Source organism: Rana temporaria, chromosome 7, assembly GCF_905171775.1.
Source record: "Rana temporaria chromosome 7, aRanTem1.1, whole genome shotgun sequence".
NCBI lineage: Eukaryota > Metazoa > Chordata > Amphibia > Anura > Ranidae > Rana > Rana temporaria.
In genome coordinates this window covers 18,717,205-18,731,974 of record NC_053495.1, presented here as the reverse complement: position 1 = coordinate 18,731,974, position 14,770 = coordinate 18,717,205, and the positions used below count along the sequence as shown (strand labels likewise).

At 41.2% G+C, this 14,770-nt stretch overlaps 1 protein-coding gene across 3 annotated transcripts in view; it reads right to left on the bottom strand.

The window, feature by feature from the left end:
• KLF15 (Kruppel like factor 15) overlaps nucleotides 1–11,821 on the bottom strand; it is a 35,790-nt gene extending 23,969 nt beyond the window's left edge. Inside the window, exon 1 of one of the 3 annotated variants that reach the window (XM_040358998.1) lies at nucleotides 11,652–11,821. The gene's annotated coding sequence lies outside the window, so the exon portion shown is untranslated. Of the gene's footprint in view, nucleotides 1–443; nucleotides 521–11,651 lie in introns of those variants that run through there. The other 2 variants (XM_040359000.1, XM_040358999.1) reach the window with 2 other exon arrangements.
• Nucleotides 11,822–14,770: the final 2,949 nt, after the last annotated feature.

Here is a 14,770-nt window from a genome sequence, read left to right as displayed (position 1 = left end):
TGAGACCACTGTGAAGAGCTGCAGAAAGCAAGGTGGCACTGCAGAGAACTGGGGGGCACTGTGGGGGCTAAGGGCTTGCTTGGGGCACTGTGGGAGGTTGGGTGGCACTGTGAGAAGTTAGGTGATTTGAAGCTGGGTGGAGGTTTGGGAGCAAGGAGGCTGCAGCCCAGTGGAGGACCTTGGTAGGGTGGTTGAGAACCACTGCTATACACTGCAAATAACTAGATTTCTCTGTATTGGGAAAATAGCTCTTCAAATCGTTTCATAAATATAACCTATGGTGTACAAGGTCCTTTAGCACCCAATGTGAAAAGGCCAAAATGCATACTCATAACATAAGTTGCAGGTCCTATCCTTTTTGCGCCCTCCCGCTAAAGTGCCCAAGGCAGCTGTCTCTTCTGCCTACCCCTTGGACTGGCCCCGGGTGTTAGTAGCCCACTTACCAATAACCGAATATGATTTTCACGGCCGTCACCAACCGATATTGGGACGCCGGTAACAGCTGCACCTGTTTCTTTTCTAAAAAAGCTGCAAATATTTTCCACTGTGAAAACTGGACAAACAAGAACTAATCAGCTGAGCCACCGATTCCCCCCCCCCCCTCCCCTAATGCCATGTGTGCGCGTTCCTGAGCTGGAAAGATTGTTCAAATGTTATCAGTGACTTTGAAGTGTTACTTATTAATCAGCGGCATGACCCTACCAGCATGCCGTGATCCCAGCTCAGCCAATCAGAATCTCTTGTTCTGTGTGACGGAAGGTATTTTATTCCTCACGTTAGGATACTTTCTTCTCCTTAGAAAAGCTGAGAAATGCCAGTCAATCTACATTACCAGAATGGCGTTATTATTGAGCTTTGGGGGGGAGTAATAGAGTTCTATCAGAGCTGCCGTAGTCTCAGTACAGCAAATCCATCATTTAAAACAACAATTATGACTATAGCAAGGGCCTGCCTGAAGGGATACAAATCAGGCAAGTCCTTACACATACTTAGATGACAGAAGGTCCCGTGGAGATTGTACAATCAGGTTGTATAATGTATGACCAGCTGGGCACTCAGGTTACTGTATCAGAGGCTGGGCTCTGAGGAAGAAGGTTGTCCTTCGAAACGCGTCAACCGGCAGTGGCCCTCATCACATCCTCTATTTGGAGTGTTTTTGGGCCTGACTCATTGCTGTTACCTGTGGAAACACTTTGGGGTAGATTCACGTAGATCCGCGTATCTTTGCGGCGGCGTAACGTATCCGATTTACGTTACACCTCCGCAACTTAGACGGGCAAGTGCTGTATTCTCAAAGCACTTGCTCCGTAAGTTGCGGCGGCGTAGCGTAAATCGGCCGGCGTAAGCCCGCCTAATTCAAATGTGGGACAGGGGGACGTGTTTTATGTTAATGTTCTGTGACCCGACGTGATTGACGTTTTTCCCGAACGGTGCAATGCGCCGTCCGTGGAATTTCCCAGTGTGCATTGCTCCTAATACGCCGCAAGGACATCATTGGTTTCGACGTGAACGTAAATGACGCCCAGCCCCATTCACGGACGACTTACGCAAACGACGTAACTTTTTCAAATTTCGGCGCGGGAACGACGGCCATACTTAACATTGGTACGCCGCACTTACGCCACCATATCTTTTCTCTCTATGTCGAATCTTTTCTCTCTATGTCGAATCTTTTCTCTCTATGTTGACTCTTTTCTCTCTATGTCGAATCTTCATGTCTCTATAATGTTGAATCTTTTCTCTCTATGTCGAATCTTTTCTCTCTATGTCGACTCTTTTCTCTCTATGTCGAATCTTCATGTCTCTATAATGTTGAATCTTTTCTCTCTATGTCGAATCTTCATGTCTCTATATAATGTTGAATCTTTTCTCTCTATGTCGAATCTTCATGTCTCTATAATGTTGAATCTTTTCTATGTCGAATCTTCATGTCTCTATAATGTTGAATCTTTTTTCTCTATGTCAAATAATCTTGGACTAATAGCGTTGGGTTAGGCACATTCAACCGAGGGCTCGATAGAGACAGACCGCTATTGTCACCGTCATGTCGAATCTTCTATCTATATCGAACTGTTGTCGCAACGAAACGAAAATAAATCTTTTTTTATGTCGGATCTTTCGGATTTTGGACTCTGCACATTCGTTATTGTAACGGCTACCCAGATAGTGAGAGGGTCTCGGCCGTTGGAGAAGTCCTTTTCCCTGGCAAGCTGCGATATGCAGGTAAATTGTAACAAGCCATGCAGTTCTTTGTAGTCCTCACTGCATGATGATTATAAATGTCCAGGCAGAATACATAGGTCTGTTACAGTTATCATTTGTTAAAACGAACTTGAAAATCCCAGAAATTCCGACAAAAATGCATTTGGACGAAAACGAATGCACATGTGTTATTTCCAGAGGGTGGAAAACTTCTCCAAGCCACCGAATATCGACATGGTGTGGCTTGGTGAAGTTACAAAATGTCGTCAACCTTATGTAAAAGTGCCCACTTAAACATGAATAACTACTACTAGATAAGTGACCAGCTATGTCTATGAAGGTTCTCTGTCATCCAGCTTATGGTGGCGCTAGTAGTAGTTAGTCACAGTCAATTGGACTTGTTCTGTAATGTTGAAGAGATTTTGAGGCTTGAAGAAGCTATGAAATGCCTTCATCGTTACAGAACAAGTCCAGTTGAACGTGACTTAGTACTACTACTAGATAAGTGAAAATCGAGCTACCACTGTACAACCCTGTAGCTCACCTTGCTAAGGGTTAACCATAACAAGGGTAACTAAGACACAGGAACACTACTCATGCCCCTGGCTTTTGCATTCCACAACTGCTATTCTGAAATTCTTCATCTAATCCTTCTTACAAAGCTTCTGCCTTTGAAAATTAATCTGACACAAGTTGAAGTCCGTCCCCGACCCGACCCATGTTCACATAGCGGTCCTATTAAAGCGGAGGTTCACCCATACATAACTATTTTTCCCCTTAGATGAAGGCTCGTTTTGTCTAGGGGAATCGGCTAGTTGTTTTAAAATATGATTCGTACTTACCGTTTGCGAGATGCATCTTCTCCGCCGCTTCCGGGTATTGGCTGCGGGACTGGGCGTTCCTATTTTGATTGACAGTCTTCCGAGAGGCTTCCGACGGTCGCATCCATCGCGTCACGATTTTCCGAAAGAAGCCGAACGTCGGTGCGCAGGCGCAGTATAGAGCCGCACCGACGTTCGGCTTCTTTCGGCTACTAGTGACGCGATGGATGCGACCAGCGGAAGCCTCTCAGAAGACTGTCAATCAAGAAGGAGCTCCCGAAGACCCATACCCGGAAGCGACGGAGAAGATGCATCTCGAAAACGGTAAGTACGGCTCATATTTTAAAACAACTAGCCAATTCCCCTAGACAAAACGAGCATACATCTAAGGGGAAAAGATCAAAAAAAAGTTAATTGGGTGAACTCCCGCTTTAAAATAAGAGTCGAACAATCGATATCACCGGCCAAGTTCTGATGTTTGTGAAGATTTTCAGGGGTCTGTTTGGATTTTTGACACATTGCTGGGTGCCTGCACCACGCTGCTACAGATGCTGGTCTGTTAGTGTAGAGCGGACATCTGTACAAACGTTGGAACACTGTGTTCACCACAAGCTTCAAGTTCTAAACCATGAAGCAAAGATCTAAACTTCTGCAGATGGACTTGGCTACCTCTGAATAGTTTGCATGCTCCAATTCAAGGACTGTAAGTCCTATCCTAACCTGACAGTTGGCAGGCAAAAAAAAGTAGAAGACCTTTGATCAGGATCTTTGTACCATTTGGAGCAGGTGATAATAACAAGCATTTTTGAAAATCCAAAAACTGTTGTCCGTGTTTTAAAGTAAGATTGAAGAAGTGACTTGGACCATCTTATTTTTATTTATCACAGGCATTTATATAGTACAGTGGAACCTTGGATTACGAGTATAATCCGTTCCAGGAGAACGCTCGTAATCCAAAGCACTCGCATATCAAAGCGAGTTTCCCCATAGAAGATAATGTAATCAAAAATAATTTGTTCCGCATCAACTTCTACGGCATGCAATAACCGCATGTGGCCAGAGGTGGGGGGCGCCAGAGAGTAAGGCTCGGGAACAGCTCGGCTGAACTCAGAAAACCTTGAAAAATCTCAGGAACGTAGTATTTCGAATTTTTCCGAGTATGTCCAAATGGCTTCGAACACCTCCGATCGGCTCGGCTCCGGCACCCCTGCACCTCTGTTCAAATGCGGTATTGCACACCGCTGTGGCTTGAATCCTGCTTGTTTTGCAAGACAACACTCGCAAACCGAGTCAGGATTTTAAAAAAATGCCTGTATTGCGAAACGCTTGTTAACTACATTACTCGCAATCTGAAGTTTCACTGTATCATTCATTTTCATGGTGCTGTGCATATATTGTACATTGACATTAGTTCCTGCCCTCAACGAGCTTACAATCTAAGATCCCTAACTCACATGCATACTAGAGCCAGGAGACAACTAACCTACCAGCTAGGGTTGCACCGATACCGTTTTATTATCAGTGAGTATGAGTACTGATACTTTTGGTCAAGTACTCGCCGATAATGAGTACCGATACTTTGCGGGGGATTTGCGTCAGTACAAAATAAATGGGGCGCAAATCACACTGCAAACAATCGCATGCTATTTGAACAGGAATTCCTGTTTGAATCGCATGCGATTTCCCCAACCGTTTTTGTGTGCGTGTATAGAAAGGAAAGCGCCATCTAGTGGGCAGTTTTATAACTCACGCTCATTTGGCTGAACTTCCCTTGTGGATCACAGGAATGATGTTCCTTCTGCACTCCTGTGATCCGTTTTCAGCAGACAGCTTGGCTAAAGCCCAATGAAGTCGGGATCCTCCCACATGCCTGCACCGGCACCTGGCTTAGCCCCTCAGCGAGCCGCTGAGAGCCTGAGCTGACCGCTCCTGCTCCCTCCACAGCTCAGCGACCCATAGAGCAAGTAGAGGGGAAGTGCAGAGAACTGCTGACTGACAGTCAGCAGCTCTCTGCTCAAGAAGCTGTGAGAACCGATCGATCGGTGGTTTTCGATCGCTCGGTTCTGAGTGTTAGAGGAACTGTCAATGTAAATCACGGGCCGAAATCGCAAAAAGTAGTACAGAAACTACTTTTTGAAATCGGTGCAGCGCTGCAGATGTGGCGTCGCACTGATTAGGATGGTGCCATTGCCGGCAATTTCTGGCAAATGCCGCCGATTTGACAGGCGATTTCACCTGTCAAATCGCACCAGTGTGAACCAGGGCTTAAAGCGGAGTTCCACCCAAAAATTTAACTTCCGCTTTTCGGATTCTTCCCCAATTCCGGTGTCACATTTGGCACCTTTCAGGGGGGAGGGGGGAGCAGATACCTATCTAATACAGGTATTTTTCCCCCACTAGATACCTGAGCCATCCGCAGGTATCTACGCCACTTCCAGCACCTTCTCCACCCCCACCCCCCGCCGCTGTCTTCTGGGAGACACACAGATCCCAGAAGACAGCAGGGACCAGTGGGATCGCGCAGCACGAGTCACGCATGTGCAGTAGGTAACCAGGAAGTGGAACCACAAGGCTTCACTTCCTGATTCCCTTCCAGAAGATGGCGCGGCAGCACCTGAGGGCCGAGGGATAGATCGGTTTAGGGTGCCGACATCGTGGGACAGGTAAGTGCCATTATTTTAAAAGTCAGCAGCTGCAGTATTTGTAGCTGCTGACTTTAAAAAAAAAAAAAACAATTGGTGGAACTCCGCTTTAAAGAGAAAGTAAACCCTTGCTAAAAAAAAATCTTCTCCCTCCCCTGCAAAGTAAAGACATAATGTGCTAGTATGCGTCGCATACTAGCGCATTATGTGACACTTAACTGCAAGCGAAGCCCGAGCCGTTCCCACTGCAGGCCGCATCCGTCTTCGCCCCTCTTCCTTCCGGGGGCCGCGGACTCCGGCTCTGACCAATTTACCTACCAGCATGTCTTTGGAGTGTGGGGAGGAAACTCACACAGGCAAAGGGAGAGCATGTAAACTCCAGGCAGGTGGTGCCACCAGGGCCGATCCGCCCTATAGGCTCACTATGCAAGCCGCTTAGGGCCCCCCAAATTACTAGAGACCCTGCCTGGTGAGAAGTCATTTTCGGCCCTGCTTCTCAACTCGCTGGCTGCATGGGAGAAGAGGTAAGAAGTCAGCACCCGCCGTTTCTCACTTTAATGTAAGATGCCATTCCCGACAGCAGAACACCCCCCCCCCTCCCCGCTTCTCAACTTTAGTGTGACATGTCATTTTGCTTAGGGCCCCCCGCAAACTGGGTACCATGGTTGGGATTTGAACCAACAAGTCAAGTTGTTCCTAGGCGGAAAGTATAAATCACTTGGCCGCCGTGCTGCCCATCAAGCGGGTGTGCTAACCACTAAGCTACCATATTTTCAACACTACAAAGCAAGTCAGGTTGAATGCGCTCATCTACTATTATCTAAATGTCATGCTGGTAAGCTCATCCTTTTAAAGTCCCAGGCACGAAATCCGTCATCGAGCAGGTGCGGAAAAGAACCCTTATCTGAAATGTATCCGTCTAGCAACATATGTAACAAAAATAGTTTCTGCTGCGAGAGAAAAGATCTTTACATCTGCGAATGTTTAAAAAAAATGGACAAAAATCAAAAGTCTTGTCGGGATTTAGAAAAGTTTCTCCAATGCTCAGCTGGCCTCAGATGAAAAGCCTTTGATTTGGCCCCAGGGTGCATACTCCCTGCCGCTAATCTCGCTGTTATTAAACACATATGAAAACGCACCACAAGTCACTGTGTGTTGATTGCGTGTTGCTGGGGGCCGCTGCGACGCATACTTTTCACATTTAAATCCCTTTTTTTTTATAATTGTTGTGTTGAATTTATACTGGAATCATAAGAAACGCATGATCATCACTTGCTGAGAGATCAAGCACACGATAAAGTCCACTAATAATGGCAGGTGTGAACATCTCAGAAAAGGAACAGAAGTCTACAGAGAACTGGAATGACATTGGGATTCAAGACATTCAAAGGCAGCTTCTCATCTTCTGTTTATGATTATAAAACGCGGTTACGTTTTAACTTTTCTTTGACAGTTGTTCTGCGAAATGTCTGTTAATAGAATACGGCGGCTCCTTCCCCAAGCTGATGATTCTAAGAGTATAACTGAATATCCGATAACCCCGAACAGCCGAGAAACACAAGACTTTTGCCGAATTCCCAAGACGAAGTGGCGTAGTGGCCTGGAAGGGGTTACGCGGCGGCACTGTCACGGTTAAGGCAGATTAGCCTTGGTGCTGTTTGTGAATGGCTCATTGTACAGCCTGTTATTGAGTGCTTTAGCTGCTGTACTCTACTTCCCTCTCCCTGGCCTCTAGTACTGAACATGACCGATAATAACCCTCCTTCCCCCTCCCTTCCAACTCATACTGTCAACATTCTCCACAACAGCTCTGCCAACCGGAGGCCTCTCAGTGCTGCCACCAAGCCTGCGAGTGCCTGGCACTGCCACAGTTAACCCCCCCCCCCCCCCATTACACATAGAACAAATACAATGCAATGTATTGCATTTATTGATCCAATGGATGTCTTGCCAATATCTGGTTACATAACACATTCCAATATATTATTGACCATTTATTTAATGATTTACAGGGTTGTAGAAAATACAAACAATCAGATGTATAAAGTGACAGAAAGAAGTATTCCCAGATAAAAGCAAAAATATCCATATAGAATTATACTATGCATGGTCATTAGTATCTATCTATCTATTTATCTTATCTATCTATCTATCTATCTATCTATCTATCTATCTATCTATCTATCTATCTATCTATCTATCTTATCTATCTATCTATCTATCTATCTATCTATCTATCTATCTATCTATCTATCTATCTATTTATCTATCTATCTAATCAATCTATCTATCTATCTAATCAATCTATCGATCTTATCTATCTATCTAATCAATCTATCTATCTTATCTGTCTATCTTATCTATCTATCTATCTATCTATCTATCTATCTATCTATCTATCTATCTATCATATCTATCTATCTAATCAATCTATCTATCTATCTAATCAATCTATCGATCTTATCTATCTATCTAATCAATCTATCTATCTTATCTGTCTATCTTATCTATCTATCTATCTATCTATCTATCTATCTATCTATCTATCTATCTATCTATCATATCTATCTATCTATCTATCTATCTATCTTATCTGTCTATCTATCTATCTATCTAATCAATCTATCTATCTTATCTGTCTATCTATCTATCTATCTATCTATCTATCTATCTATCTATCTATCTATCTATCTATCTATCTATCTATCTATCATATCTATCATCTGTACTTCTATCCCTGTATCAAGCAATCTAATCTATTTATGTATGTGTTTATCTATCTATCGTCCATTATCTATCAACCAATCTATATATCAACTCTATCATCTGTATTTTTATCCCTCAATTAATCTATTTATGTATGTATGTATCTATCCATCTATCTATTTATCTATCTATCCATCTTCTATCAATCAGTCTATGTAACTATCTGTCTATCTATCTATCTATTGCATCTGTATTTCTTTTCTTCAATCAATCAACCAATCAATCTATTTATGTATCTACCTACCAATCTATCTCTATCTATCTATCTATCTATCTATCTATCTATCTATCTATCTATCTATCTATCATCATCTATCAACCAATCTATATATCATATCTATCGTCTGTATTTCTACCCCTAAATCAATGTATCTATCTATCTATCTATCTATCTATCTATCTATCTATCTATCTATCATCATCTATCAACCAATCTATATATCATATCTATCGTCTGTATTTCTACCCCTAAATCAATGTATCTATCTATCTATCTATCTATCTATCTATCTATCTATCTATCTATCTATCTATCCATCTATCAATCTGTTTTTCTGTGTATCTGTCTGTCTGCCTATATCTATCTATACCTATCTATATATCATATCTATCGTCTGTATTTCTACCCCTAAATCAATGTATCTATCTATCTATCTATCTATCTATCTATCTATCTATCTATCCATCTATCAATCTGTTTTTCTGTGTATCTGTCTGTCTGCCTATATATATCACATCTGTATTTATATCCTTCAATCATTCTATCTATCTATCTATCTATCTATCTATCTATCTATCTATCTATCTATCTATCTATCTATCTAACCATCTAAATACATACGTCGACAAAGCACTCTTCGGGATCTATTTACCAATGTTTTTTTTCATAAGATTAAAAAAAAATCGAAATTGAGTCATATTTGCCCAATGTCTAAATCTTGGGTGAAAACATGAACAAACAACCCCTCTAATTGTAGGGGGGGGAAATGCATAAATCTTGGGTGAAAGGTGTGTAAATCTTGGGTAAAAGTTGCATGAATCTTGAGTGAAAGGTGTGTGAATCTTGGGTAAAACTTGCATGAATCTTGGGTGAAAGGTGTGTGTGAATCTTGGGTAAAAGTTGCACGAATCTTGGGTGAAAGGTGTGTGAATCTTGGGTGAAAGGTGTGTAAATCTTGGGTAAAAGTTGCATGAATCTTGGGTGAAAGGTGTGTGAATCTTGGGGGAAAATTGCATTAATCTTGGGCGAAAGGTGTGTAAATTTTGGGTGAAAGGTGTGTAAAATCTTGGGCAAGAGTTGTGCAGATCTTGGGTGAAAGGTGTGTAAACTTTGGGTGAAAATTGCATGAATCTTGGGCGAAAGGTGTGTAAATCTTGGGTGAAAGTTGTGTAAATCTTGTGTGAAAGGTATGCAAACCTTGAGTGAAAGTTGTGTAACTCTTGGGTGAAAGGTCTGTAAACTTTGGGTGAAAGGTGTGTAAACTTTGGGTAAAAGTTGTGTAAATCTTGGGTGAACGGTTTGTAAACCTTGGGTGAAAGGTGTGTCAATCTTGGATGAATGTTGTGTAAATCTTGGGTGAAAGGTGTCTAAACTTTGGGTGAAAGGTGTCACTCTAAACTTTGGGTGAAAGTTGTGTAAATGTTGGGTAAAAGGTGTGCAAACATTGGGTGAAAGGTGTGTGAATCTTGGGCAGAAATACTAATAAATATTCCCCCAATGATAGCATATACATAAAAAAAACAAAAAAAAATTGGTGAATCTAAACCCAAACCTTGCAAAAAAAAAAAAAAGGTTGCTAAATTTTTTAGAAGTGTGGTATATATTTAAGCAAAAGTAGGCAAATAAGTCATTATATATATATATATATATGTATATATATATATATATATAGGAAGTGTGCATGTTTAGATAGATATGTATTAGATAGATATAGATTGATTGATTGAAGGATAGAAATACAGATGATAGATTTAAAAAAAATATATAGATATCTATATACACATACAGATCTATCTATCTATCTATCTATCTATCTATCTATCTATCTATCTATCTATCTATCTATCTATCTATCTATCTATCTATCATCTGTATGTTTATCCCTCAATCAACCAATGTATTTGTTTATGTATTATTATGTTTATATTATGTTATGTTTGTTTGTATGTAGAGTATGTATAAATGTATGTATCCATCTGTCTGTCTATCATCTGTATTTCTATCCCTCAATTAATTAATGTATTTATTTATTTATTTATTATTTTTACATGTAGAATATGTATCTATGTATCTGTCTATTGGTTTATATATCTATTGATCGATCTATCATCTGTATTTCTATCCCTCAATCAATCAATGCATTTATTTATTTATGTTTGTTTGTTTGTATGTATGTATGTAGAGTATGTATGAATGCAGAGTATGTATGAATCTATCTATCTATCTATCTATCTATCTATCTATCTATCTATCTATCTGTCTATCTATCATCTGTATTTATATCCCTCAATCAATTAATGTATTTATTTATTTATTATGTTTACATGTAGTATATGTATGTATGTATCTATTGATTTATATATCTATTGCTCTGTCTATCATCTGTATTTCTATCCCTCAAGCAATGTATTTATTTATTTATGTTTGTTTGTTTGTTTGTTTGTATGTATCTACCTGTCTGTCTGTCTCTATATCCATCATGGGACAGGCTGTGACATTGTATCTTCCTCTATATCATATATACATCTGAAGCTCCACACTGTCATAGGTCACCCTATAGAAGGGAATGCCGCCCCTGTCATTCCATAGGCTGAGCTCTCAGTAAACAACCTCTCTCTGGTCTTTTAAAAGACTAAACAACTGAAAACAACACTAATAAAAAATAAAAACACAAATATTGACAATCTATGGAAATCCCCTTTTGCACAGATCTGCAGCATGCTGTGCCAGTTTGTAAATAAAATCAATAAATACATAAAGACATTTTGTATCCAGGATTACCAGGCAACAAAGTATCTTCTCTACACAAAGGACAGATCTACAAGTTACAGAGTTGCAACTCTGTGCTGGGAAGAGAGATTTATATTTTATATTGCATGCATGGCCACAAATGAATAGATCCCCCCACAATTCCCCTCCATGTAAGCAGCAGAAGGTCACCATATGCTAGGGAGAGAAGTGCAGAGACAGTCCAGAATATCCTGCAATCCTGCTCCTTACCTGCCAGTCCAGGAACACAGCAGATCCCAGAGAAAACTGCCCACAGCTTTGAACTTGACCCTTTACTTGTCCTTGGTGGGCAGTGACAGGCGCAGGGACAGCAGCAGCAGCACCACTCACCCTCACTGTGTGCCTGCAGATCAGGAATACTACTTGGGATCATCACATGACTGTGTATGGATCAGGGAAGGCTTGTAGAAGGCTCGACCACAGCTCGGCGCCTCATTGGCTCCTGGGGCCCCTGGGGGAGTGTCTTGGGCGTTTGTCGTCAATGAGAGTTTGGAGCTCTTTCCCCCCCTCCTTTCTTTTTAGCCTTGCTTTGTAGCCAAGAAATGTACAGGAATGTTTCCTTTCTGCATGGCCCAGGCATGTGACGAGGGATCGTCTTCGCCGAACGACGCTCTACGCTCCGGGCTCGCCGCGTGTCGGAAAAAGACGGGACGCGAAAAGAAAAAGTGCGCTTCACCTGCGTCGCATTTTAGGCTGCATTCCCACCTGAGCGTTGTGTTTCGGAGAATTTTTGCACTGCGTTTTTAAAGCGTTTTTAAGCTTTGGTGTTTTTTTTTAATTAGCCAATAGAGACAAATATCATCCGTTTCATCATTTGTTGCTATGTTTTTCAGCTTTTTCATCAGTTTTTATATATTATTTAGTTATTATTATTTATTTATTTTTTACCTTTTTTACTTTATTTGTTTATTATTTGTTTATTTACTTACTATTGTGATGAAAAAAACGAAATTTTTAAAAACGTCATTTAAAATGACCGTGTGTGGGGAAAACGTTGTTTTATGTCTTCTGAAAAATGTAAAAAAAAAATTCGAACAAGCTTCAATTTTTTATGTCGTTTTTCAAAACGTAGTTTTTGGTGTCATAAACCCGCGCATGCTCAGAAGCAAGTTATGACACGAGTTTGAATGGAACAGAGTGCCGCTGTACGTGCTGAACGTAACCGCGCTTTGCTAGAGCATTTTGAAAATAAAGGATGGTGTGTAGGCAACGTTGTTTTTTAAAATGAAGTTTGAAAAACATAGTTTTTTTACAAGACAAAAAACTACCGTGTGTACGCGGCATTAGGGTTAGGGATTAATATTAGGATTATGGGTTAATATGTGGTTTAGGGATTAGGATTAGGGGCTAATATTAGGGTTAGGAGGTAATATTAAGGTTAGGGTTAGGAATAAATATTAAGATTAGGGATTAATATTAGGATTAGGGATTAATATTAAGGTTAGGTGTTAGGGTTGGGGATTAATATTATAGTTAGAGGTTAATATTAAAGCGGGGGTTCACCCTAAAAAGAAAATTCTAACATTACATTGAGCATAGTTGTGAGAGTGACATTATGCGGACCTTTTTTATTTCCTTGCCGTACATACCGTTTTATCTATATTTTCACCGCGGCTTCCGGGTATGTAATCCTGCGGGACTGGGCGTTCCTATTCACATGCTAATTGATTGACATGCTTCCCACCGGCGTATACAGCGCGTCACGAGTTGCCGAAAGAAGCCGAACGTCGGTGCGCAGGCGCCGTATAGAGCCGACTCGCAGTCCGGCTTCTTTTGGCAACTCGTGACGCTCTGTATGCGCCGGTGGGAAGCATTTCAATCAATTAGCATGTGAATAGGAACGCCCAGTCCCGCAGGATTACATAAGCCGTGGTGAAAATATAAATAAAACGGTATGTACGGCAAGAAAATAAAAATGGTCCGCATAATGTCATTCTCACAACTCGGCTCAATGTAATGTTAGAATTTTTTTTTTAGGGTGAACCCCTGCTTTAAGGTTAGAGTTAGGAATTAAAATTAATGTTAGGGTTAGGGATTACTTACTTGTACTTATTTGTTTTATATAATAATTATATTTAAACAGATAAAACTCCAGCTATTCAAATATTATTATTATTATTATATTATACATTGTATCTATATTATATTGTACTTATTTGTAGCCTAAATACTGAAATTTGCACTTAAAACTGTAATTTTGGAAATGCCAGTAAAAACGTGGCTGTGCCAGTAAATTTTGGGTGTCGTGTGAGTAAATTCCAATCAGGTACGTTGGAAACACTGGTTTGTAGATGCTATTAGCCGGATTCAGTAAGACTTAAGACGGCGTATCAGTAGATACGCCGTTGTAAGTCAGAATGCGTGCCGTCGTATCTTTAAGCGTATTCTCAAACTGAGATACGCTTCACTGTTGCTAAGATACGACCGGCGTAAGTCTCCTACGCCGTCGTATCTTAGCTGCATATTTACGCTGGCTGCTAGGGGCGTGTACGTGGGCTTACGCCTAGAATATGTAAATTAGCAAGATACGCCGATTCACGAACCTACTTGCGCCCGATACGCTGTTTATGTAAGGCGTTTTTCCGGCGTTAAGATAAACCACCAAAAAGATGGCGCAGCCCATGCAAGGTATGGACAACGGAACAGCCGTCGTATTTTACGTCGTTTGCGTAAGCGTACGTGAATGGGGCTGGGCGTAGGTGACGTTCACGTCGAAAGCATTGAGTATTTCCGACGTGATTCTGAGCATGCGCGCGCATGCGCCGTACAAACGGCCCTCATTTACATGGGGACACGGCTACTTTACATGTAGCAGCCCACTACCTGCCTAATTTGAATTAGGCGGGGTTACGCCGGGCCATTTACGCTACGCCGACGTAACTTAGGAGGCAAGTGCTACAGTACTTGCCTCACTATGTTACGTCGGCGTAGTGCAAATGGGATGCGCTATGCCGGCATAAAGTTACGCCGCCATACGTGAATCTGGCTATATAACTTTTATGCAAACCAATCAATATACACTTATTGGGATTTGTTTACCAAAAATATGTAGCAGAATACATATTGGCCTAAATAGATGAAGAAATTCGATTTTTTTTTAATTATTGGATATGTTTTATAGCAGAAGAAAGTAAAACGTATAGGGCCAGATCCTCAAAGAAGTTACGCTGACGTATCTATTGATACGCCGCGTAACTTCTATTTTGCTCCGGCGTATCTTTGTTTTGTATCCACAAAACAAGATACGCCTGAAGCTGTGCTAGATCTACGTCTTAGTACGCCGTCGGATCTAAGGTGCATATGTTTACGCTGGCCGCTAGGTGGCGTTT